The sequence below is a fragment of the Suncus etruscus genome, chromosome 17 (assembly GCF_024139225.1).
Source record: "Suncus etruscus isolate mSunEtr1 chromosome 17, mSunEtr1.pri.cur, whole genome shotgun sequence".
NCBI lineage: Eukaryota > Metazoa > Chordata > Mammalia > Eulipotyphla > Soricidae > Suncus > Suncus etruscus.
Window position 1 is genome coordinate 53301975 of NC_064864.1, and position 27348 is coordinate 53329322.

Below are 27348 nucleotides of genomic sequence, written 5' to 3' on the forward strand. Positions count from 1 at the left end.
TTCTGTTGATGGAGTTGTTCTGCATATCATCTTACAGCTTTCTTATTCTGTCCTCAGCTACTTTTACCCTATAATAGAGGCTTTTCATTGATGTTTCAATTTATTTACTGAATTTTTCAGGGTTTTTTTGTTTGTTTTTCTTTTGTTTTTGTTTTTGGTTCACACCCAACCATGCTCAGGCGTTACTCCTGGCTCTATGCTCAGAAATAGCTCCTGGCAGACTCAGGGGACCATAAGGGATACCGAGATTTGAACCATCGACTTTCTGCATGAAAGACAAACATGCCTCACCTCCATGCTATCTCTCCAGCCCCATATCTACCAAATTTTCTTTTATTCCTGTTATTTCACTTTAGAATTTTCTGATTTCTATCTCTTGTGTTTTGTTCAGCTTGATCTATGCTTTCTTTGACTTCTCTGAGGATTCTCCATATTTCTATTTTAAACTTCTTATCTGAGAGGTTAATTAGGTGGTTGGTATGTTTTGGATTATCAGTGCTACCATCTTCATTTTCTGTGCATGGTCTTTGCTTATGTTACTTCCCCATGTCATGCTTGTAGTATGATATTATTCTATGTGTTATGGTGTTATTTTAACGTTAGTTAAAATAATCTTCATGGCCGCACAGTTCTGAAGTCCCTAGCTGCTGTATAGCCTCAAGGAGATAGTTTTCACTGGGTCTTTCTTGGCCTCCTCATCAGAATTTTAGAAGAGCAAGTAGGGGAAGCAGCCAGAGATTTTTTTTCAGTCTTTGTGGGTAAGCACACAACAGGGAATCAGGCAGCAACCCCCTTCACAGGCAGAGAGAAGAGTTCCTGGCTGCTCTGGAGTGTCTAAGAGATAGCTTTCGCTGGGTCTATCTTGAACTCCTCAGTAGATTTTGTGGGACAGAAGAGCAAGTAGGGAAAGCAGTGAGAGATTTTTTTCTGTGTAAATTTTTGAGAGAGTCCTTTAGCTTTTATTTTTCACTTTAGTCCTGAGATGATAATGCTGCTTCTAGAAAAAATGGTCCAGCTTTTCTACTAAATTCCAAATGAAAAAAAGGCTATGACTCTTTCCAGATAGTTTGGCCCAGAGTGATTACATCTGGGTCCTTATCAGAATCCCATGTTGGTTCTTAAGAATTGAAAGAGAAACCATCTTGAATTCATTGTCAGCATCTTTGTGTAATATTATGAGTAATTTCAACTGAAACTAGGAGTGATGATTTCTCTTCTACTTTTAGATATTTCTCAATTCAAATCAATATATGTGTCTCTATATGGGTAGAACATTCATACTTATTTACTTGTCACATTATTTTAAATAATTTTTGTTGTGACCAATGTGAATTACAAGTCTTTCACAGTTATATTTAAAGAACATAGTGACAGTGAAATAGGACCATTCCCATCACCAGTGTTGTCCTCCCTCTACCCCTGTTCCCAGCATGTGTCATATATCACCTTTTACCTCCGTGTTGCTAGTGTAATAGGACCCCTCTGTGTATAGCTTGACATAGAGTGGGTTATCTTGTTTCCATTTTTGACTTTGGGTTTGGTGTGTAGGTATGATCATTTTTTGTTTCCACTCAATGTTCATGTGACTGTTTGCTCCTGGTAGCATCCACTTTTTTTACCTTCTTTTTTTGAGGCAGAACATGATAATTCAAGTTCTGTGGTTTTGTTGGAAAAGAAAAGGGGGAAAAATGGAAGCTGGGAGGAACCTATCACGTTATAATTCGAAGAGCCAGAGCAATAGCACATCAGTAGGGCATTTGCCATGCAATTGGACACCTGGGACGGACCCAACTTCAATTCCCAACATCCCATGTGGCTCCCCCAAGACTGCCACAAGCGATTTCTGAATGAATGCAGAAGCAGGAGTAAACCCTGAATGTCACTAAATGTAGCCCTCCCCCCAAAAAAACACAAAATTCTGGTATTGAAATACATGATTTATATGATATATTTACCTAGATAACTGATATTTATTATACCTTATTTTCTGTCAGATACCATCATCAGACTTCTTTATTTGGGACTGAAAGATAGTTGAGTGGCTAGTGTGTATGTGTTATATATGCTTGGTCCAGGTTCAATTCCAAATACCATACAGCCTTTTACACATCATGGGTTATAGCCTCGCAGACCTCTAAGCACCAATGAATTATCTATAACTCTGGTCATCTGTAATTTCAGAGTCCAGGAAGTAAACCATCTGACCTTCACATTGAAGCACTGATCTGATTGGCTGAGTATCTCTGGGAGTGGTTCCCAGGCCTCCTGAGCTTCATTCATTATGTCTATTCTATTGAGGAGTTGAATAATGCTTATTATTACAGTTAAAAACTTTGAGAACTAGTATTTGGTCCTAGCCATTTTTATTTAAAAAACATTCTATTTAAAAAATGTTTTTCTATATAATTACTTTATTTAACAGCGGGGCTACAAAATTGTTCATGGTTGTGTTTCAGTCATAGAATGTACACCACACATCACCAGTGCACATTTCCTCCATCAATATTCCCAGTTCCCCTCCCACCCACCTTGTCTCTGGGACAGGCATACTTCTCTCTCTTCTCTCTTCCTCTTTCTCTTTTATTTTTCTTATTGACACTGGTTTGTACTATTACTAATGAAGGAGTACCATACATATCACTTTATCCCCTTTCAGCACCCAGTTCTTATCCAGAGTGATCAGTTCCAACTATCATTGTCACAGTGAACTGTTCACTATCCTAACTGCATTCACTTCTCTTTGAGGTAAGCTTCCTATCATGGAATGATGCTCCTTTCCCTCATATTGTCTCTGAATATTGTTACCATAATACATTTTATTTTTCTTATATTATTCAAATGAGTGAAATTATTCTGTGTCTATAGCTCTCCTTCTGACTCATTCAATCATCATAATAATCTTCATATATATCTATGGAGATGCAAGATTCATGACTTCATTTCTCCTAACAGCTGCATTATATTCCATTGTATACATGTACCAGAACTTCTTTATCTGTTATCAGGTACTAAGGGTTGTTTTCAAATTATAGCTATTGTAAATAGGAATGCAGAGGGCTTTTCTGCATGGTAATTTTGTATTCCTAGGTTATATCCCAGAAGTGGTATTGCTGGATCATATGAAAGCTTAATTTCTAAGTTTTTGAAAAATATCAAATATCTTTTCAAATATTTTGAAAAATATATTATCTTCCAAAAATAGTTGGACCAGTCTACATTCTCACCAGCAGTGAATGATAGCCCCTCTCTCCCCACATATGTGCCGGCATTGGCTGTTCTTGTACTTTGCAATGTGATGTGAAATGATATCTTATTGTTGTTTTTATTTGCATTTCCCTGATAATTAGTTGTGTGAAGCATTTTTCATGTGTCCTTTGGCCTTCTGATTTTCTTATTTGAGGAACTGTCTGTTTATTTTTTTTATCCCTAATTTTTTATGTATGATTAGATGTTTTTTTCTTGCTAAGTTCTATCAGTGCCTTGTATATTTTAGATATTAACTCCTTACCTGATGGGTAGCGTGTGAACAATTACTCCCAGTAATTTTTGTGTCTTAGTCACTGTTTCCTTTGAAGTACTGAAGCTTTTCAATTTAGTGTAGTCCCATTATTTTTAATCTTTGCTTCCACTTGGTTCATCTTTGAGTATGCCTTTAACTTCAATGACTTGGTGCAGTCTGCCTATGTTTTCCTCCATGTATCTTGTGGTTTCAGGTATGATATCAATTTTAATTCATTTTGATTTGTCCTTCTTGAATGATGTTAAAGAGAGATCTGATTTAGCTTTTTTTTTTTTTTTGCATGTATTTGATCAGTTTTCTAACATCACTTGTTGAAGAGGCTTTCCTTACTCCACCTTGTGTTTTTCGGTTGTTTTCTTTTTTTGGGGGGGGGGTACACCCAGTGACTCTAAATGGGTTACTCCTGGAAATGAGCTTAGAAATCTTTCCTGGTTTGGGGGATTTTAAGGGATGCCATGGAATCTAACCGCAGTCTGTCCTAGGTTAGCCACGCATAAGACAAATGCCTTACTGCTTGTGTCACCACTCTGGCCCCTCCAATTTATTTTTTCCTCTTTATCAAAGATTACTTTATTTTATACCTATAGCCAGTCTCAAAATACTTAAGTATATTCCATTGATCTGGGTCCTGTCTTTATTCCATTATCATGTGTTTTTAATGACTACTGCTTTAACTGTACAAATTAACATTGATGAAAGTGATGCCTCCCATTTTCTTTTTACTAAGGTTTGATTTAGCTATTCATAGATCTTTATTGTTCCAAAAGAATTTAATGAGTGATTGAACCACTTCTTTGAAAAATTTTATGGGTATACTTATAGAGATTGCATTAAATATATACAATGTTTTGGGAAGCATTGCTATTTAAATAATGTTAATGCTCCCAATCAATGAGAAGTAAATGGCTCCATCTCCTTGTGTTTTCTTTTATTTTTAGAAATAATGCTTTATCATTTTCTTTTTGGTTTTTTGGGTCACACCCGTTTGATGCTCAGGGGTTACTCCTGGCTAAGTGCTCAGAAATTGCCCCTGGCTTGGGGGGACCATATGGGACGCTGGAGGATCGAACCGAGGTCCTTCCTTGGCTAACACTTGCAAGGCAGACACCTTACCTCTTGTACTACCTCGCCGGCCCCTGCTTTATTATTTTCTTTGTATAAGTTTTACATCTCCTTAGTTAATTTGACTCCGAAGTACTTGATTTTCTGAGGCACAATTGTGGATGAAATTTTTTAAACTTTTCTTATCTTTTATTATTTGTATATATAATGCAAATAAAGTGAGAGACTTTTGTATATTAATTTTGTAGGATGTCACTTTACAAATCTATTGTTTCTAGATGTTTCTTATAGGATTTTTTAAATATACTATCATATCATCTGAAAAAAGTGCAAGTTTTACTTCTTTTATCCCTATCTGGATGCCCTTTATATTATTTTCTTACATGATTTTTTATGGCATATACTTCCATTACTATGTTGAATAGAAGTTGTGAAGGCGGCAAAGTTGTCTCATGTCAGATCTTAGCAAAAGGCTTTTAGTTTTTCCCCATTTAGTGTAATGTTTGCCATGGGCTTGTGGTAAATGGCCTTGACTCTACTGATAAAAGTTTCTTCAATTCCCATCCTATCGAAAGTTTTCATTATAAATGGGTGCGGGGACTTGTCAAATGCTTTCTCTGCATCTATTGATATGATCATATGATTTTTTATTTTTATTGATATCATGTATTATATTTATTGATACCAATCCTGGTATCTCTGGGATAAATGTAAATTGTTCATGGTGTAAATGATGAGCTGTTCTTCTTGATAAGCTGTTTTGAATCTAGTCTCTAGTATTTTTTTGAGGATCCTTGCATCTGTCTTCATAAGGAACATTGGCCTGTAGTTGCTTTTTCAAAGAACAAACTTTTATTTTTATTAACTTTTTGGACTGGATTTAAGTTTCCAATTATGTTCTAAACGATTCTTTCCTTCTTTCTACCCATTTTAGATTCATTTTATTGGTCATTTTCCATTTTCTTTAAAGTTGTCCCATTAAGTTATTTATCCAGGGCTTTTCTACTTTCCTGATGAATGCTTACAAAGCTATAAATTTTGCTTTTTATAACACTTATGCTGTGTCCTACAAATTTTAATGATGCATATCTTCATCCTCATTTGCTTCCAGGAATATTTTGATTTCCTCTTTGATTCATTCCTGATACATTAGTTGTTCAGTAGTGGGGTGCCTAATTTTCAGGTGTTAAAGTTTTTTCCTCTGTGTCTGATTATGATTCACTTCTATTTTCATAGCATCATGATCTGAGTAGATAGTTGATAAAATTTCTTTCTTCTGGATTTTATAGAGGTATATAACTATGTGATCTATATTGGTGAATGTCCCATGTGTATTAGAAGAGCATGTATATCCAGCTTTTTGGAATGAAGAGCAGTATACGTATATATATAAAACAATATATGCACTATATGTATTATATTTATAATATAATATATATTTATAATATATAATATAATATATTATTTTTTGGTTTTGGGTCACACTGAGGTGTGCTCAGGGGTACTCCTACCTCTGTGTTCAGGAATCTCTCCTGGTTGTCTGTGGACCTTTGGGATGCAAGGGATCAAATGCAAGTTGGTTGCATGCAAAGTAGACACCCTACTTCTTGTACTATTACTCTGCCCTCAGAATATTAAGTCATTTTTAAAGCATTTTCACATGTGAATTTATAATCACCTGGAGTTCAAGAGCTCTAAACAGAGACAATAATATTCTATGTCCTTACTTTATAGTTAAGGAGACTAAGAGTAAGCTGTATGACCTTCTTTGCTTAATTAGGTTTATAACTCCTGATGTTGGGCTATTTATGTCATAGGGCACTGTCTTAAATTGCAATCAGAATTCTTCGAAGTTTAGCGTGACCTCTTTGTCACCATCAATCTTTCACTCTCAGTACAGAAGAAATCCAAAATGTCTTGAATTAAGATGGGCTATTTAAAGGCACTTTGAATATCAGATTTATTAAGGAACTATATTCTTCTATTTGAACACACCTTGCTCTTAATATCCCCAATTCTTTTTGATGTTCAAAGACAAATCCTTACCCAGAAGGTAAGGAAAAGTACATGTAAGAACAATTGAGGGACCATTTAGTCTAAACCACTCATTTATACCCAAAATTATAGTCCAAGAGGCAATGTTCTTTTAGTTTATATTGGCTACATGAGCTACTGACAGTCCATGTCAAGATGTCTACATCCTGAGGCTAAGAATGATAGAGTAAAATGAATACATTAAAGAAAGTCAAAAGGCCTTGGCTTTCAAATTTGCTTTGGCCAATCACAGATCTTATGGCCAGGGGCAAATCACTTAAGATCCTATATCTCAGGATCTTCATCTGTGAAATGGGAGAAATAATACAAACTCCATGGGTCAGTATTCATATTATTTCTATCATTTCAAAGCATGTAATCCAATTCAAGGTCAGTTCTCAGTGAATTATGATTTGTTTCTATGCCCAGTATTCCTTTTGGCTCAAAGCTCATGTCTCAGATCAAATCTAACACTAAATAATGTGTACTGCAATCACTACTATATGTATGACCTCTTAGGTACTGCCACATTTGTAAAGCAGTACCTTACAGCATATTCATAAATGCAAATCAATCCTCAGGACTATAGATGAGGACTCTGCAAATTTAGTTCTGTATAGTAACAGGAATTTCCACAAGTATATTTGGATTATATTATTCAGGAGCAGGAGGAGAAACAACCAATAATCACCCAAAAAAACTTTCTTCTGCTTATTTTTCAAATGGCAGCAGTAGAAATAGTAGGAACCCTGAGGAAACACAAGAACACCAAGTTGACAAGTTTTCTCAAGCAACATATCTCACTTCTCACTGCTATTTATAAAAATGATAGCATAGTAGATGGTATTTAGTAAGACACAACAGCACAAATATTAAACATAGCTATATATAGATGAAGAAAATCTTATTCTGTTATTTTAATGTTATTGTTTATTTATTTATTATTTGTGGGGATACTCACATCTCTATGCTCAGCATCCTCTTGGTGGTACTTGAAGGACCATATGGTAAACATTATGGACAAAATCAAGGCTCTTAATATGGAAAGCAAGCATTCCATCCCTTCGAACCATTTTCTTGACCCAAATTCCTTATTTTAACCATACAATTCACTATGTTTAACAATTTACTCATTGATTCATGTTGACTCGTTTTGTTTTTACAATATACAATCACTTTCTCAATACACCTGTCATTTCAAAAGGTAACTACACCTAGTAAAAGAAGTTGCTAAAAAGCATACATCACAAGCAATTCTCTCCATGTTTTTATAAAATTGATTGTTGTTCCCATCAATTTGATAAAGAAAAAATAACAAAGAGGTTCAAGTAAGTTGACCATGATCACTGACCTATTCATAGTAGTTAATGATTAAATTAAAACTCATATTGTTTAACTCTCCTCTTTCTAATGTAGTGTTAGTCATATTTTACTCATTACACGTCTTACATATTAAGCAGAATTACAGAATGAGGGTATAAATCTGACATGAAGAAAGTTGCTTTGTCTGCCCATTTCATTGGTTCTCACCATTCAGCTCTGCCTGGGCTGTCAGTGGTCCTGGGTCTTCACTACAATATCTATTTAGTTCTATCCCAGGAAGTGCCTTAGAGTTTACCTGCCCACTCTCTTCAAAAAATTTATTCTATGTTGTTGGCTGTTATTTATGAATTGTTTATGATGACCTAGAAACTTCTATAAACATCTACTTATAAAAAAAGTGTTTTGTGGATTATTTTCTTAAGTTACTAATTTCTCTTGGGCATATACTAATAGGAAATATTATCTAAATCAATTATGAATTTACAATTTATTTATTATTTCTAATATTTTTGGGGGTGAAGCACATCTGGTTGTACCCAAGGATCACTCTTGGTAGTGCTCTGGGGACCATATGTGGTGCCGGAGTCAAAACTAGGGTCAGACTCATTTGTCTGAACCTCTGTGCCATCTCTTTGGCCAGCATTTTCATATTAAAAATGTGAAACTAAGACTCAGAAGCTTAAGAAAATGACTAAACGTCTTAGAAATATATTTATTTTAATTGTGTCTTTTTGCTGTTTGTCGTTCTATTTGCTATTTTCTTGTGCATAAAAGTTTCAAATCTTGACAATAGGCTACTACTCTAATTCTCTCATAGTCTTGAAGATCTCAAATAATGCTTTATTTTTATCTTCATGCCTCTTCTAAAAGAAGGAAAAACAATTAGTATGAAATAGTTTAGCATTACTAGGGAGCTGGAAATGTGGTATTGTGCATATCTGGCATATCTGAGACTCTAAATTCTATCTCCTGAACACCCTACAAATGTCTTATTAGTTTTAGCCATAAGTAAAATTAGCAAAGAAAGAGGTTCATTTTCTTACTTTATTAAGAATTTTTCTTGCTGTACCAAACCATCCATTCTATACCATACTTCTACATTTTACCAGAGGTTTTCCTCAAACCAGTTTTGGAAGATAAATTTACCAAGTCTTGTATTAGAGAGAAGATATTTTGACACAAGGAGTATCTTTAATATTTCTGGAATATCATTACAATGTTATATTCTAAGGATTAATCACTTCTCTAACCTATATAAACTGGCATTGCATTTAGTTGTAACAGGAGATTAGGGAAAAGAGTTTTGTAGCTTCTTGGAGAATTTAAGAACTAACATTCAACTTTTTCTGATGTAGAAGCATTTGTTTGAAAGTCAACATTTTTTCTTTTTCCAATTTTAATTTTCTTTTTATACTATTTAATTAAAATTTTAATTAAAAATATTATCTACATTATGTTTCTATTGAATTGTATTTAGAGCTATTTTTCTATTCTCCTAGTTGTTGTCAATGGATAGAAAGACAATGGAAATAATAATTAGCAAATAGTAGTTTTTTTATCCCTCATAGAATGTTTTAGTGTTTATATTTGTATGCTTCTATATTTTTATTCATCATTTTGAAACTGTTTTCTGAGGCCAGGAGGAAAATTTAAGATGGTGCGTTAGGTTCCTATGACTACTTTAATAAAAACAAGCTTTAAGGGGCCTCAAAGGAGTTAAGATAGTATTTCTAATAGTTTTCAAGCTCAGAAGTCAGATCTGTGCAACTGCCACCAAAGTTGTCAATGTCTTTGTACTCTCTCTTCTGTGGAGAATGTTTTCCTTGCCTCTTTTGTATCTGGTTGCTGCTGGCATTTTTGCATGTCTTGATTTAGTTATATCACTTTAGTCTTCAAAGCTAATGTTCTTAAATTCTCTCTGCTTCATCTTTACAGTTTCTACAACTTCTCAAATTTACACCTGCTATATTCTAATATTTTATCATACCCAGAACAAGTCACATTTCTATGTCAATTTTAATATCTTATCTTAGAATATTTAATAGAAAAACTTTAAGAACATTTTCATATAAAATAATATACATATATACCACATATATGTGTATATATATACATATATATGTATATATATACATACATATATATATATATATTTGGTCTGGGGGCTATATTCAGCATTGCTTAAATTTTCTCCTGATTCTGCAGGATGTCAGAGATAAAACCCATGCTGTCCTACAGCAGGGGTCTCAAACTCGCAGCCCTTGGCCGGCCTTCAAATTTCACAGTATTCGTGATTATTCACTTACCAAATAATCGCAATAAAAATCGCATTAGTAAGAAAAAATCGCATTAAGCATTCGCATACCCCAAGCAGTTTCGGAGGCCTAAGGGAGAGAAAGGAGAAAAGTTTATTACAGAATTAGATTCTGTCATACCTTCATCATGACTTCATCAAAGCCTGCAGTGAAGAGAAAGATTGATGACTACCACAGACAATTTCAGGAAAAGTGGGAGATGCAGTACTTCTTTTTTGAGCACAGGGGCATCCCCACATGTCTTATTTGCTCAGAGAAAGTTGCAGTGCACAAGGAATACAACTTGAAATGCCATTATTCAAATAAACATGCTGAGGAATGTGCAAATAATCAAGGAAATGAGAGAGCCAAGCGGGTTGCCAGTCTTAAAGCATGTCTAATGATGCAACAAGATTTCTTCAAGAAAGCAACCAAAGAGAATATGCATCAGTCGAAGTTAGTTGCATGGTTAGTGAGATGATTGCTAAGGCAGGGAAACCATTCACAGAAGGAGAGTTTGTTAAAAAAGAATGCACGTTACAGGCTGCAAGTATTATCTGTCCAGAAAAGAAAGGTCAGTTTAGCAAAATCAGCCTTTCTGCCAACACTGTGGCAGAGCGCATTTCTGACATGTCAAGTGACATTTATCATCAACTGTGTGAGAAAGCAAATGTTTTGATGCATACTCAGTTGCATACTCAGATGCATACTCAGAGGGCACAGATATAAAAGACACTTCGCAGCTCACAATTTATGTCCGTGGTGTTGATTGCAATTTTGAATTGACAGAGGAGCTGCTCACAATAATTCCAATGCATGGCCAGATCACTGCTAATGAGATATTTCGGCATCTGTGTGATGTCATTGAAAATGCAGGTTTGCCATGGAAGAGGTTTTTTGGAATAATAACTGATGGAGCACCATTGATGACAGGGAGGAAAAATGGACTGGTGGCACTTGTTCAAAAAAAACTTGAAGAGGAGGGTGTAGAGAAGGCCATTGCTCTTCACTGCATTTTCCATCAGCAGGCCCTTTGCAGTAAATGCCTTCCATGTGACAATGTGATGTCTGTTGTTGTGAAATGCATCAACCAAATCAGATCCAGGGGCATAGAACACAGGGGGTCCCATGATTTTTTTAGAGAAAATGGAGTCAGAATATGGAGATGTGCTATATTTCACTGAGGTTCGTTGGCTCAGCCGGGGAAATGTCCTGTAAAGATTTTTTTTTATTTCTTTTATTATTTTAATTATGACAACAAAGATGCAAAGAAAGAGGACAGGGTAAAGTTACAGTGGAAGCCCAATCACCCATAAACAGAATTCTCGGTAGTCCCATCGATGATATCCCAGCCTTGAACTTTCAGCCAAAGAACATTAAGAAAAACAAAACTGAACCCATGTACAATATAATTACTTTGTCCCTCAAATCCCCAGTTGTAGTACATACTATTTCTTAGCAGCACACAATATAATCTAAAGACATTAGACTTATGTAACTCCTTAAACATTGAGGGAAAAGTACATTTCTCTAGTTCCATGCACATGCTTACTAGTTTAAGTTAGCCTCAAAAGTTTTAGTGGGTTGTTTTTCTTAAGGATTGGAGTCAAGGGAACATAGTAAAAAACGGTATTAAAGTGGCATTTGTTTGCATAGGCCCACCAAAACATAAGGGATATGGAAAGGCAAATTATGGTCTAAATACAAGGAGACCCTACCCCTGAAGTTTCCTGGCACAGGACTGACTCTAGGCTCCAGGCACACCAGTTTGTCCAATTCAAGTCATCCTCTGTAGTGGCAATACACCTCCATTCCTCACTTAGTCTCTGTTTTTTTTGAGTTGACAGAAGTGAAAGCCTTCATGGAGAAGGATGGGAATGCTGTTTTTGAGGTGAGTGATCACAAATGGCTCATGGACTTAGCTTTTTTTGTTGACATCACACATAAACTGAATGTACTAAACAAGATGTTACAAGGCCCAGGACAGCTTATCAGTGCTGCCTATGACAACGTGAGAGCATTCTCCACAAAATTTGTGTTATGGAAATTCCAGCTCTCTCAGACAAACCTTTGCCATTTCCCAGCATGCAAGGAACTTGTGGATGCAGGCATACCATTCAGTGGTGAGAAATATGTTGATGCTATTTTTAAACTAGAGAAGGAATTTGATCATAGATTTGCAGACTTCAAAAAGCACAGCCACTTTCCAAATTTTTGTGGACCCCTTTTCCTTGGATGAGCAAGATACTCCTCCTATGCTTCAAATGGAGCTCATTGACCTGCAATGCAACTCTGATCTCAAAGCCAAGTTCAGGGAGATTAGTGGAAAAGCAGACATGCATGGGCAATTTTTGAGAGAATTGCCCCCCCCCCAGATTCCCTGAGCTTTCCCGAATATTCAAGCGCCCCATGTGCCTTTCTGGGAGCACATATTTGTGTGAAAAGTTATTCTCCACATTGAACTTCAATAAGTCAGAGTACAGGTCTAGACTTAACGATGATCATCTTCAAGCCATACGGAGGGTCTCAACTGCTTCCTCTCTAAAGCCAAATATGGTTCAGATTTGTGAGAAGAAGTGCTGTCAAGTCTCTGGCAGCAAGGAATAGGCAAAAGATGCCATGTTCAGAAGAACTGTTCATGATCTTCACTCAAAGTTCTATTCATGTTCAGAAGAAATAATTAAAACTGTTAATAATGACGTTTGAGGATTTTTTTTTTTTGTGAAATCCCTTATGTGGCCCTGCCTCACCCCGACTTTGCCTCCTGAGGCCACCAGGTAAATTGAGTTTGAGACCCGTGTCCTACAGCAATATAAGTAATCTACCAGCTACACTAGTCTTCCAGCCCAAGGATCTGGTATTTTGAGGCATTTTTGCAGTTAGTTGACTTATGTAAAGTGGGAATGTAAAAGATGTCAATCTTCACAAGGACACTAGTCATTTACCTCTCTACTTACCTCAATCATCAAGGGAAGTTCCTGGGTAATCGACCACTAAGGAGAGTTTGCCATGAGTACCTGCACTGTGCAGATCTCACATTTCACCAGCTCCATGAGGCAGCAGTCACTATGGCCATATATACCACTGTTTTTTTTTTTTTTTTTTTTTTTTTTGAAGAATATATAATGATCCCTATCTTCTGATTCCTCAGAAAAAGACATGGAAATTTTGATGGAGCAAAAAAATTGCTCTTTTCAGGAGTGGAAAGTCAGCCCTAAATTATACCAAGCTTGAGAGGTCAACATCACCTTTCCAGAAAAGAATTTCAAGAGATAGTAAAGTAAAACAATTCTCAGGTGGAGACCACACTCCAAAAGGGAAATAACTTTCTTGCATCCTTCCCTCCCCCACTCTCCCTTCTTCCCTCCCGCCCTCCTTCCTTCTCTTCCTCTTCTTCCTTTCCTCCCTTCTTCCCTCCCTTCCACCCCTCTTGCTTCCTCTTCCCTCCCCTTCTTGACCTACTCCCCTCCCTTCCCCTTCCCTCAATTCCTTTCTCCCCTCCAACCTTCCCCTCCTCCCTTCTCCCTTTCTTCCTCCATCCTCTCTTCTTCCCTCTCTCCCTACCTCCATTCCTTCCTCCCTTCCCCCCTCCTTCATTCCCCCTTCCCTCCCTCCCTTCTTCTCTCCCTTCTTTCCTTCCTTTTTTCCTTCCTTTTTTCTTCCTTCCTTCCTTCCTTCCTCCTTCCTTCCTTCCTTCCTTCCTTCCTTCCTTTCTTCCTTCCTTCCTTCCTTCCATATTCTTTCTCATAAGCTTAATGTATGCATTGATATTATATACTCCTCTTAGTCATTAAAGTCAAGGCTCCAATGTGTTAAATAATTTGCTCCAAATGTAGTCAGCTGCTGAGTAAATTTAGACTTAAACTTGGTCTCTGGAAATCTGAACTTCGAACTGCTAATCATTGTACTCAATTTATCTGCCATAAAATATATCAATTTAAAGATGGGTAAATTTACAAAGTTGAAACAAAATTATCCCTTTGTCCTGAAATGTAAAGGTTATCTCCCATAAACCAATGCTCCTTTGTATTTGAATTCTAAGCTGGGGGCAAAGGACAATTTATTTAGTGGTTTGCTTCTCTTTCCTACAAGCTCTACTCTTTGCAACCATCTTTCACAAGAGTTATCTAGTTGCTACCCCATAGGCCAAACTTCATTTTCTGTATTCTAATAAACTTTGAAAGCCAGCTCTCTTTGTCACAGAATTAATGTTTTTCCTTCTTCTGTACTAAAGGAAAATTTTTTAATCATAACAATAGAGTGTTTTAGATAAGCGAGTGAAAAGAATTACTTTGGTAAATACCTGCTGGGCACTAGAATTATTGCTAGACAGAATCTAACCAACTATTTGCAGTCTTTTTTCATCTTTCCCTGATTAAATTCAGATGCTTACAACCAACTTTCTGGAAACAGACAGTTAAAATCCAAATTGTAGAGAATTCAGTCTGCTAACGCATTATTATTCTTGGATTTTTGATGGCTTTATTGCACAAAGGAGTGTGTTTGGTCAGAATCTCCTCCAATCTGACATATTCACAATGCTTTCACACCTATTGCTGAGAACTGTCAAGTGTGAGAACAAAAATATTATCTCTTTTTGTCTTTGCTCATAAAGCTGATTATTCATTAACCAATTCTTACCAATTCTAACCAATTCTAACCAATTCTTAGCTTTTCAGTTTCTTGTGCCTTTGCTCTGCAAAAGAAAGAGCCTCATGCTCCTGAGTTACTTCACCAACTCAATCTGGCCATAAAAACATGATGCTAAAGCAGTCTGCTAGGTAGTTGTTAGAGATACCAAGAGTACTTATCCAGTTGCTTTATTAAATGAACCCTTTTTAGACCAGCAGGAATCACAAAGGTCTATGCCTTCCTATGTTGAAGAGCAAAACGTCTATCAACTTCTCTTCTACCATAAAATACTACATGCAATGTTCTGTGTCCTTTTCAGAGATGTTACACCTCAGAGCCTTAGGCTGCTCTCATTTATAGCCCAGAGTTGGATTTAATAGTTCTCTGTTTGACAGATTTAAAGTCCAATGACTCCAGGGAAAATTTATCCAAAGGAACTAAAGATGAAAGAATTTGCTTGTCTGTGAAGAGGAGTGAGTGAAACATTTCCACAGTCTTTGGCAGGTTAAAAACATAAATCTGCCAGCAATCTTTACCCTCCATGTGCCTTAGATTATGCAAACTTCCTTTTTTTTTCATTATTGTCATTTTGAATTATGAACTCTGTGTTATAGATAGATCAAACAGGCAGCTAACGAAGCCATTGGAAGGCAAGGATATGTTTTATTTTCAAGTCAGTATGCTCTGATTCAGTGTTTAGGATAACATTTAATCAAACGTCAAGTTTTAAAAAATCCATATTAAGTAAGTGCAAACTGCTTTCCATCACAACTGATGAGAAGTAATTGGTGCTATTGACAGCACTCTAAGCTGCATTGATTTTCCTAACAGGCTGAAACCTTGATGACAACTTTTATTTTTTCACTTTAACAACTACATTAGTATGAATCATCACAAAGAAAAAATTATAGAAATTATAAGTTCTGAAGGGTAACCACGGTACTTTTCCAAAAGAAGTGAACTTGGACAAATTATCTGCTACAAGAGCTTAATAATTACCACTAAGTGACTGTGAAGCAAAGTCGCCATGTTTCACAGGCTACTCTCAACTAATCAGTTATTTGCACAGGAAAAGAAGAATGTTTCCTTTAATCCCATAAATCTCTAAGGTCCAAATGATGGTCTGTTAATGTGTGGCTTCTTGTTAAAGGTTTAATGTACTATCATGTTTCATTTACGTAGAACTACAAGATAAGATTATCCCCAATTTACAGCTGTAGAAGATGAGCTCTTTACAATTTACAGCTATAGAAGATGAGATGTGTAGCAGCAACATAACTTATTCAAGATCAGAGACTTGTAAACAGTAGACTTATTTTAGATACTGATCTATGAAGTAGTTGAATTTTGGTTTATTTTCCCTCATACCTACTGATTCTTTACTGCCAAGAAATACTTTTTTATGAGAACAAGCAGGATCTTCATTAGCCAAGTCAGAATTGGTGAGTTACCTGCAACCTTATCTATCCTTTATAGATATGGCTGTTTGGATAATTTAAAAGCATTAAAGATAGGTGAAATTTCAAAAAAAAATATTATTTAATTGACTCCATCAAGAATCACACATAATTTCAGATGTGTTTAGCAAGGAAAGGAAACATGTACAAATGAAAGATGTGGAAGGTAGGGGAAAAAAAATTGCAGTGAGACATCCTAGCATCTAATGCAGCTGAGCACCAAATCTAAAGAAAATCACACATTGATCTCCAGTAGAACTATTCTGTGACTATTCAACTACCTCCTTTATGATATGTCTGAGTCTTTCTGAATCAGCCAATTTTCTCCTGATATACCTCCTTTGAGACTTTAATTTTTATTACAGTGTTGTTTAAATGAGGTGGTAATATCTACTTTAAGACACACTCAGAGTTGTCATGAGAAATTGGAATTGAACTTTGTACAAAGAGAATTTTTGTTTTGTATAGAACAAAAGCATCTTGGAATGGTATGGTTATCCCCTGGTCTGAATTAGGAAAGGATGTATAGCCAGTTTCATGGTAAGTTGTTGTGTGGTATGCCCCATCTCTGTAGAGTATATAATATAGAGGCTAGTAATTTAGATAAAGAAGGGGCACATATGTTTTGAATGTACCTCATATTTTGGTTCCCACTTTCTGCCTTAAATGTTTTCTTCTTTATTCCCCTTGGTGATAATCTGTTGGAAATTATTCATTTTTTCTGATGAACTAATTGAGTTGACTAATTATCAAGTGAGCTTCTGAGCTTTGATTTATACTTCTTGTTCCTAACTACTTATGATCTTTTTTATAAGACTTGCTGTTGCTGATACTACCTATTAAAATAGTATTACTACTACTTTTATCTTTATTGCTACTATTGTTACAGCTACAACTATGTCAACTACTATTATTATCAGTACTACTTCTATTGCTATTATTGTTGCTACCACTACTGCTAGTTTGTATGAGCATTCATATATTAAGACTTAATCTATACATTTTTAGTACTATTAACTTCTTTAATACTCAAAGCTATTGTTTAAGGTACCCATATATAATTGTGCTTCAGAAATCAACTTAACTAGAGGTAAAAGGCCTATAAAATATAAAATTGCAAAACACTACTGTAAGAAATAAAAGAGGACACAAGGAAATGGAAACAAATACATACCTGCACATGGATTGGGAGGTTGAACATTCTTAAAAATGGCAAACTTCCGAAGCATTGTACAGGTTCAATGCAGTTCTTATAAAAATATCTGTGACTTTTTTCAAAGAAATTTATATGGAACTATAAACCTCCATAAATATCTAAAGCAATCCTTAGGGGAAAAAATCATGGGAAGGCATCATTTTCCCAACTTCAAACTGCACTACAAAGTGGTTGTAATTAAAACAGAAAAAAATAAAACAAAAAATAAATGGTCTTGTACAGGAATAAAGACAAACTCTCAGATTAGTGTAATAGAAATAAATATCCTGAGATAGATCCCCGGGCATATTATAGGTTAATTTTTGATAAGAAAGGAAAATATATAAACAAGGAAAGTGGGGAAAACTAAGCCTTTTCAAAAAGTAGTGCTGAAAAACCGGTCATTTATTTGCAAGAAATTGAACTCAGGTGCCAGAGTGAATGCAGAGTGTATAGCATTTGCTTTGTAAATAGGTTCTGACATGGATTCCATCCTTGGTATCATCCCATATGCTACCCTGAAAGTACCAGGAGTAGTATTTGAATGCAGATCTAGAAGTAACCCCTGAGCTCCATCAGGTGAGATCCAAAACCCTCCCCAAAAGAATTAACACCCTTGATATCAGACCTGAAAACTTAAGGTACATAGGGCTAAGCATAAGCAGAACATTACATGACATTGATGCTACAGGCATCTTCAAAGATGAAACACCACTGACCAAGAAAGTAGAAACAAAAATAAACCTTTGGGACTACATTAAAATAAGAAGCTTCTACACCTCAAAGGATATGATGACCAGCATACAAAGACTGCCTACAAAATGGCAGAAATCATTCACCTAATTCCCATTTGATAATGGGTTATAGGGGCCAGGCGGTGGCGCTCGAGGTAAGGTGCCTGCCTTACCTGCGCTAGCCTAGGAGACGGACCGCGGTTCGATCCCCCGGCGTCCCATATGGTCCCCCAAGCCAGGAGCGACTTCTGAGCGCATAGCCAGGAGTAACCCCTGAGCATCACCGGGTGTGGCCCAAAAACCAAAAACCAAAAAACAAACAAACAAAAAAAAATAATGGGTTATAATCTAAGATATATAAGTCACTATTGGTAGTAACAAGAAAAAAATCAAATCCCATTAAAAATGGGTAGAAGAGATGAACAAAACTTTCCTCAGAAAAAAATACAAATGGCCAAAAGGCATATGAAAAGAGTTCTACACCATTAATCGCAAGGGAGATGCAAATCAAAACTACAATGAAATATAAACTAACATCACAGAGACAGATGCATATCAAGAGGAACAAGAATAATGAGGACTGGGATGAATGTGGAGAGAAAGAGATTCTCATTAACTGTTGGGAATGTAGACTGGTCTAACCTTTATGGAAAGCAACATGGACATTCTGCAAAAAAATAAAAAGCCTAGATAATGAGTTCCTATATAAATCAACTAACAGTTTGACAAAGACCTCTTTATGTTGCACTAAAGAATGAGAAAATATTTTACTACTAACTCTTCTCTATAAGCTTCCAAACACTAAAAAAAAAAAAAAAAAAAAGACAATTTTAGTTTGGTCATAATTATCTGGTGAAACAAATTCTGCTACTTTTCCTCCAAAATGAAGTAGAATATACTGAGATTTTTCTTTCACGATTGCCAAGATAATGATACACAAAATGACGAACCATTTCTTATGTTCTCTATGTTCTTTATATAGGAAATGGATTTCAGGACCAATGATATACAAGTATGACTGGATCTCTTTGATTTTAAAGCATAAGATTCAGAAAACAGAATAGGATTAGGGTTTGTTTCACCAATTTGATCTTTTTTTTTTTTTTTTGGTTTTTGGGCCACACCCATTTGACGCTCAGGGGTTACTCCTGGCTATGTGCTCAGAAGTTGCTCCTGGCTTGGGGGACCATATGGGACACCGGGGGATCGAACCGCGGTCCGTCCAAGGCTAGCGCAGGCAAGGCAGGCACCTTACCTTTGGCGCCACTGCCCGGCCCCACCAATTTGATCTTTGAGATCTTTTTTCTTTATTTCTACCAGTCTCTGAGCTGCCTAAAAGTAACATTTGGATCTGAATAAAGGGCTTGTTACAAATTCTACTGATTACAAATTCTGTGATCAGAGACAAATATCAGACATTTTGGCTTAAACATTATTTTTGTTTGTTTTTGGGCCACAGTCGGCAGTGCTCAGGGGTTACTCATGGCTCACTGTTAGATTCCTGGCTATAATCTCAGAAATTACTCCTGGCATGCTTGAAGACCATATGGGATACTGGGAATCAAACCTGGGTCAGTCCTGGATCAGCAGCATGCAAGACAAATGCCGTAATGCTGTGCTATTGCTCCAGTATGGCCTTAAACATTTTTTATATTATAATTTTTCAACTGGGCAAATAATTTTTTCAATAGGGCAAATAATCATTCTACTTTCTACCAGATTGTTGCATGTATATAATAAGACAATAAAATAACTATTATTTAACTATGTGATAAATAATAATATATAATAAAGTAATAAAAGCCAAATGCTCTAAAATTGTAAAGTATAAATATTTTTATTATTATTATTGCTTTCTCAGTCTACTACACAAGTTATTGAATGGCTTAGGATTTCAAAAATACTTTTTCTTTAATCTACTAGCTCATGAATTGACATTTGTTCTAGAGAAACAGGTTTTCCTATAGAAAAAATGATTAGTCTCCCATAGCGTTTTTTCTTTATTATTGGGTTTTGGGGCCACACCCAGTGGGTATAAGTCATTATTTTTAGTTCTGCACACAGAAATTACTCTCAGCAAGAACTGGTGATCATATGGGATACTGAGATTGTACCAAGGATGACATCTTGCTTGCATCTGTGTGCAAGGTAGATGCTCTTCTAATTCTATCACTCAGGGTCCTGCCATCCTAATTATTTTTGGGGTCACATCTGGGAGTGCTCAGGGGTTACTCCTGGCTCTAAGCTCAAAAATTGACCCTGGCAGGCTCAGGATACTATATAGAATGCCAGGATTCAACCCACCATCCTTCTGCATGCAAGGCAAATGCCCTACCTCCATGTTATCACGCCACCACCTCCTTTTTTTGCCATCACTAATTTTAACATCTCCTTAAATCATATTACTTTTTAATTATTTTGGGTTTTTTTGCATCCCATTATCTACTCACTAGGACATACAGGATGCCTCAAGTAGTACAGAATATGGATAAATTCTATTTTTGCTACTATTTCTCCAAGTACAATAATTTGAATATAAATAAGGCTTTCTCTGATGACTAAAAAGAAATTTTCATTTATGGCAGATATGGTGGTCATTTTTGTTTGTTTTTTGGAATGTGGAATTTGAAATCACACCCAATGGTGCTCAAGGCTGACTTCTGGGTTTCTCCTTGTGGTGCTTCATAAATAATTTTTTATAACTGAGATCAAACTGTGGCCATCAATATACAAAATTAGAGCCTTAATCTCTAAAATATCTCTCCAGTTCAAGACATAGTAATTTTTGAGCTAGTAAATTTGATCTGACACTTCCTCAAATTCTATCAAAGTATAAAAACTCCTTTTGCTTTTACCTGACAAAAAGCAGAGGTCAGTGTATACTGATTGTTTATGAGTTTTGATGGGTCAGATCATGGACACTAATATTTTATCAATCTGAACTTTAATCCTAAAACTGTTGATCATTAGTGATGTAACTTAAGGCAAAAATTGGCAATGTGTTAAACACCATTTTTCTTATCATAATATTAAAAAGTAGCATTAATGATAAAGTTGATCTTATAGGATTATTGTTGAGACATTATACTCAGCAGGATGCCTTGAATATGATATGTTAACAAAGTCATGGCTACTATTTCATTACTGTTTTTATTTGGTGAATTAAGAAGCATAAAGATAACCTAAAATGTTAAAAGAAACTTTTTTAGAACATTCAAGTTGCTCTGAATTTCATACAATTCCCTTGACTTTTGCTAAACATGAACTTTTTCTAGCACTCAGTATTTAAGCAGAATCACCAAACTAGGCACACTATCCTCAGAGGCTTTACTTCTTAAAGATTAGAGTCTTCACTGGCAAAGCTGCACTCCCTGATGAGCCCAAGAGATTATTATTACATTGGATAGAAACCTGGATCAAGAAAGCTGGGTCTGAGTGTAATCTACCTCATAAAGTCTATCTTTTTTCTTTTCTTTTTTTTTGGGGGGCGGGGAGGGTTGGGCCACAATCAAGCCTATCTTGAAGATCAGGGCAGCCAATTTCAGACAAGAAAGTTCTTCTAGTTTTCTTCAAGTTATTTATAATTGATAGAGATCAAGAGATATCTCCATTATCCACCACCCAATTTAATGAAACATGTCATTAAATAAAACAGTGATTCCTGGATTGTCTATTGATTCTACAAGTCACCATGACGGTCCTAGAGAAGTGTCACAATGTATTAAATCACTTAGTTCACATCTTTAAGCACAAGTAAAACAAGAAAATATTCTCAGTAAGATAGTTGCAAGAACAAAATAGGCAGTAATTGAGGCCTGTGTTTCCTAGCTTAACACTGCATGTTAGATCCTTTTGAACTTTAAAGAGAAATGTTAGATTGATATTTGTTAATCCTTTATTTGAAACAATTGGGTAATATTATGACATTACTACAGTAGGACATTTCAGTAGTGGTTTCTACACATGACTAAACGTAAGGAAATTCTGACAAAAAATAAAATTCAATCACAATAAAATAGGAGTTAACCATTAAGGATCTTTACATAACAATCTTTTACAAGTTATGGTTTTCCTATAAATAAAGCAAAATACATAGATACTACTTATGTTTGTCATTTTATAAAAACATATATAAGTAGAAACACATATCAGGGCAACATTTAGAAGCACTCTACTCCTGTATACTCTATTCCTTTCCTGTATAAAACTTTTACCACTTTTAGAAAATGTTTATTACCAGTAATCATATAATTATTTATGTTGGGGAGATTTGATGTGTCTTTTTATGTATCTTTGCCTCCAATTCCTACAATTGTGTATGTTGTAAATGGAGAATAATTTGTTTGATCTACAGAATTAGTATTAGTATAAAGAATTAGTATCCTCAAAGATGAAGGCTATGTGAAAGCTGTCAGTCTCTTCTATATTTGCCATAGTTTGGTACACTTTTAGTTTTGAAGGGTGGGGGGTTTCTTATACTCACCAAAGATTATTTGGATAGTTATCACTACTATAGCAGTGTTTCTCAACCATTTGTGTTTTTTACTTTGGACCCCTTCCAAAACTGTTCTCTTACTATGTCACTCTTCCTCTCCTACCACTTTATATCTTTATATTCTGTCCACAATTCACCTGTGACTCAATTGAGAATTGTGGCATTGAAATATTTTAATTTGATTTAGTGCCAGACATAACTGTGCTCAAGTCTTAGTCATGGTGAGCCGGTCCACGGCCTCAGTTTATTCGCAGGTCCTGGAAAGGGCCTTCACCTGTGAAGAGAATGGGAGAGAAAGAGGGACCACCAAGGCAAAAATTCTGATCAAGGTGGCATTTATTTTCAGAACTAACAAAGCTTATATAGTAAGAAATCACAAAGGGAGGGTCACGTGTGCAATGCTTTACACTCTTTCCAAACATTCCACGTTAGCCTGTACCTAGCACAACCTTAACAGGTCCTGTGTTGAAGTTGTCCAGAACATCTAGGGAGTACCTAGATACCATCAGCGAATTTCTCAGGCTTGCAATTAGTGGTCTGCATTGTTTCATGGCCATCTGACATGTATTCAAGTTACAGTTCAACTAGAGGACAGGCTTGCAGCATAATGGCTGCTGTAGTCTAAAATGGCTGTGCTCATGTCAAGCTTCTGCAAGGAAGCACTGGCTCCCAACATCATGGCACCACTGCCGTCCCAACTTGACAACATGTAAGTCAGGCATCTTACTCACTGTACTACCTTTCTGACCTACCATTGCACAGCTATCGCATACAGTCTAAACCTGAAATCAGCTGATTTATCATTTTTACTATCTGAGCCAGTGAAAAGCAAATTTTCAAACACAATTGTCAAACCAAAGTGTTAAGCAAACATTTTATCTTTTATAGAAAAATTTGTTTACAGTGAATTCATTATGAGTTGAACATGGGAGTGAAAAGGAGCCCTGCTTTCTGATTTCCCTCAGCCAGTGACCCTGAGGACATTGATAGTTTCTCTAATTTCTAGACAGACTGATAGTGCTTTTAATTCCAGACTTACTCTACAAAACCTGTTCTACTTTTGTTGGTAAATATTAATTATTTTTATGGTTCACTTTTGCCATGAACTTGATTTTGTTAGGTAAAGATACTATCTTAAACTCTCACATAACGAATAGGACCTCAGTTAACTGTTGAGTGCCCTGAAAACCTATTTTATTTATTGGTCTCTTCCACTGTTGAACTTTCCCACTAATAACTCTTTAGAGCAGAGAAAAGCACTAACATATACATACTTTGTAATTTCTCTTCTAACCCCATAATTTTGTATTTTTTTTCATACTATTTTTCATCTATTCATATTGCTCCTCTAGTTTTGTATAGGCTTAACATAAGGGCAATCATCTTGCTCCCAGGCAACTGTTCTGCTGTTTGCTTTCAATAAAACAAAAACAAACTCAATAAATAACACTTACAGAAGTTCTGTGATTGTGACCAGTGATTGGCATCCACATCTGGGAAGTATCAATTAAAACTGTAACACTGAGTAATTAATCAATCAAGACCAAAGATAGTGTTTTTCTGATTACTAACTAACCTTAAAATTGGCATGGAATTCCCCATTACCTTGTGACAATTGTAACCTGATGTTGACAACTGCTTATTTGCTTGCACATGGCTAAAGATAGATGTATTCCACTCTTTCAAAGGCTTCAATGAACTGTGTGATCTGGGCTGTTTGATTTAGAACAGGGACCCCATACAGTTGCTGTCTAACAAAAGTCCCTGAATTCTTAAACATTTCCAGGACTCTGGGTCTCTCAGTGTGACCCCATAACAATAAGAAAGAATCCTTTCTATTTTGATTCCTTCTTCCCTCTGAGTCTCACTTCTCCCCCTAAGTCCTTTTTTCATTTCTACATTACCATGAGAAAGTTTATTCTTCAAACTTATTTTTCTTTTGTGCTTTCATTAAAGGTGATTTTGAAGGGATGATGTTATATTGAACTCATGGAAAAGGACTGTACATGGAATTCTCTGGTAGATGTTTCTTGCTTTAAGTCCCAGAGCAAACAAAAGACCACTAATAAGAACCTTTTTTCCTGTCAACAAATTATTTATCCTTTCTTTTTATGTTCCAGACACCTTTTCTTTAAATGAATTTGTTATTGAAAGCTAACTGTGCCTTTTATAAACATAGGTAATCCTTGTTTTTTGAAATTTTGCTGTACCTCCTTTAACTTTCACAAAAGAATTGTTTTTTAAATGATCACATGTTCTTTGTTTAACTAAATAAATGTGAAGAGTGTTTTCCACTATTGTTTTGTTTTTGGATCATATCTTCTGGTATTCAGGGTTACCTGTCTCAGAGCTTGGAGAGTATTACAGCACTCAAAGCATGTGCTCCAGAACTTTCAGCTATATATAACCAGCCAATGAGTCTTCTCTTTTCTGGAAAAGAGAGAATAGAACATTCAGCTTTTGTTTCACATCCAGCTGATTTAGAGGCAGCAGTAACCTGAACTGTGAGGATACTGTTGCCAACCTCCTTCCCTGGGGAATTCTATTATATAATTACTGCTTCAACTAGATGCTAGTGTTAGGTTTTGAGTGCAATCTGGTATGTTTAGGTAGGTTGTATTTTGAGTGTAGGAATAAGCACAATTTTCCTTATAAATTCTTAGTAATTGCTTCTTTGCTATATACCATTTCTGCTTATGAGGTTTTATATGATTGTTTAATTTCTGACAGTATAAGAAACCTTTAATTTGTGTATTATTTAAAAACTGTTAAAAACTGTTAAAAACTGTTAAAAAGCTGTTAAAAACTCATGAAAAAATCTGACCAGAGTGCATTTATCTAGCAGTATGGAACAGGTGAAAAGTAAAATTTAAGAACTTAAACGTTTTCGTTCAATCTTTGGGGATGAATACTAAGACTACTTGCAGGCTTACCTAAGTCATAATAATCTTCTATGATTTCATATGGTTTTCCATTTAAAAGAAAAATAAAATTCTCATTTAAAAAGTTGTATGTTAAGTATTTAATTACATTTAATGCTGATGAAATAGCAAATTGTTCATCTCTTGATATAAGAGGATATTAAAATAAGACATTTTAATTAAAGTTAATATAATTTTTGTTTGTTTAATGCAATTATAGGCATTTATAATCAGAAATGCATTTTGTTCTAATCTGGTACTGCAGATATAATGTACAAGGTATAAAACAAAATTCATACTTGGCATACATTTGGTTGCATGATAGGAATTCTGTGTTTAGTATGAGATCACTGGTTTGGTCATGCAACTTGTTTTCTGTGCGAATCTCTTAAGGTTTTTTATAGCAAGGTAAGGCAGTCTTACCTTTGCTATAAAAGTTGATGCCATTTCTTTTCTTTTTTGGGATGCACCTAGTTGTGCTAAGGGATTACTGCTGGCACTACACTCTGGATCATCTGGGATACAGGGTGAGGATCAAACCCAAGTTGGCAGCATGCAAGACAAGAGCCTTCCCCACTGAACTTTCTCTGTGGCTCCAAATGACTTTTATTAAGAACCCATATAGATCAAGAATGGGATCATTCTTTCTTGTATTTGTCTCATGCTTCTAGCAATTCTGAAAGTTCAATACATGTTTTTAAGTTCAGATACATTAGTTTCTGTCACTTTTAAAGGAAATTATCATGACTTCATCTCTCCTGACAGCTGCATAATATTCCATCATGTATATGTACCACCATTTCTGTAGCCATTCATTTGTAGAAAAGCATCTTGGTTGTTTCCAGAGTCTGGCTATTATAAATAGCATGGCAACAAATATACGTGTGAGGAAGGGATTTTTGAATTGTACTGTTGTGTTCCTAGGGTATATCTTTAGGAGCGGTATGGCTGGATCATATAGGAGCTCAATTTTCAGTTTTTGGAGGAATCTCTATATTGTTTTCCATAAGGGTTGAACAAGAAGGCATTCCCACCATCAGAGAATAAGAGTTTCTTTCTCTCCATATCCCTGCCAGCACTGCTTTTTCCCATTCTTTGTGATGGGCGCCAAAATCTGTGGTGTGAGATGATACCTCATAGTTGTTTTGATTTGCATTTCCCTGATGATTTGTGATGTGGAGCATTTTTTCATGTGCATTTTGGCCATTTGTTTTTCTTCTTTGACAAAGTATTCATTTCTTCTTCCCATTTTTTGATGGAATTAGATATATTTTCTTGTAAAGTTCTGCTAATGCCTTGTACATTTTGGATATTAGTCCCTTATTTCATGGGTATTGGGTGAATAATTTCTCCCATTCAGTAGGTGACTCTTGTATCTTGGACACTATTTTCTCTGAGGTGCATAAGATTCTCAGCTTAATATATTCCCATCTGTTTATTTCTGCTTCCATTTGTTCGGAGAGTGCTGTTTCCTCCTTAAAGATGCCTTTCTCAATGTCATGGAGTGTTTTACCTATGTGTTGTTCAATATACCATATGGTTTCAGCTTTGATATTAAGGTCTTTAATCCATTTGAATCTTACCTTTGTACATGGTGTTAGCTGGGGTATGAGTTTGCTTTTTTGCAAGTGGCTAGCCAGTTGTGACAACACCACTTGTTGAAGAGGCTTTCCTTGTTCCA